The 320-nt window shown below is 41.9% G+C and overlaps 1 protein-coding gene across 1 annotated transcript in view; it reads left to right on the top strand.

Annotated features, from left to right (window-relative positions):
* The window catches only part of LOC107695979 (acyl-CoA:lysophosphatidylglycerol acyltransferase 1-like), a 51,813-nt gene that overhangs the window by 24,058 nt on the left and 27,435 nt on the right, over positions 1-320 (top strand). The gene's annotated exons all lie outside the window — the stretch shown is intronic.

Here is a 320-nt window from a genome sequence, read left to right on the forward strand (position 1 = left end):
ACCAAAAATTATTGAGGTCATGTACATATATTGCACGATAAGTCGATATATTGATTATTGCGACAGGCCTAGAAGTGGAGATCGCTAAACTGCAAGCTAAAACTAAAGCCGGTGTTTTCAGAAAGTAAGCGCGTTTATCCACAGTAGAGAGAGAGCACGTGCACATGGTTGCCAGGTTGACAAAGATAAGTAACACACTTAGCAGATAATAGGACCAAAACTATGCGTTGATGTAATCAATGACGTAGGGCTGTGCAATTAATCGCATGTGATTGTCATGCGCATCTCGTCAGTAAAGCCGGTCCCGTGATTAGTAGGAA

The sequence above is a fragment of the Sinocyclocheilus anshuiensis genome, unplaced genomic scaffold (genome assembly GCF_001515605.1).
Source record: "Sinocyclocheilus anshuiensis isolate Anshui unplaced genomic scaffold, SAMN03320099.WGS_v1.1 scaffold742, whole genome shotgun sequence".
NCBI lineage: Eukaryota > Metazoa > Chordata > Actinopteri > Cypriniformes > Cyprinidae > Sinocyclocheilus > Sinocyclocheilus anshuiensis.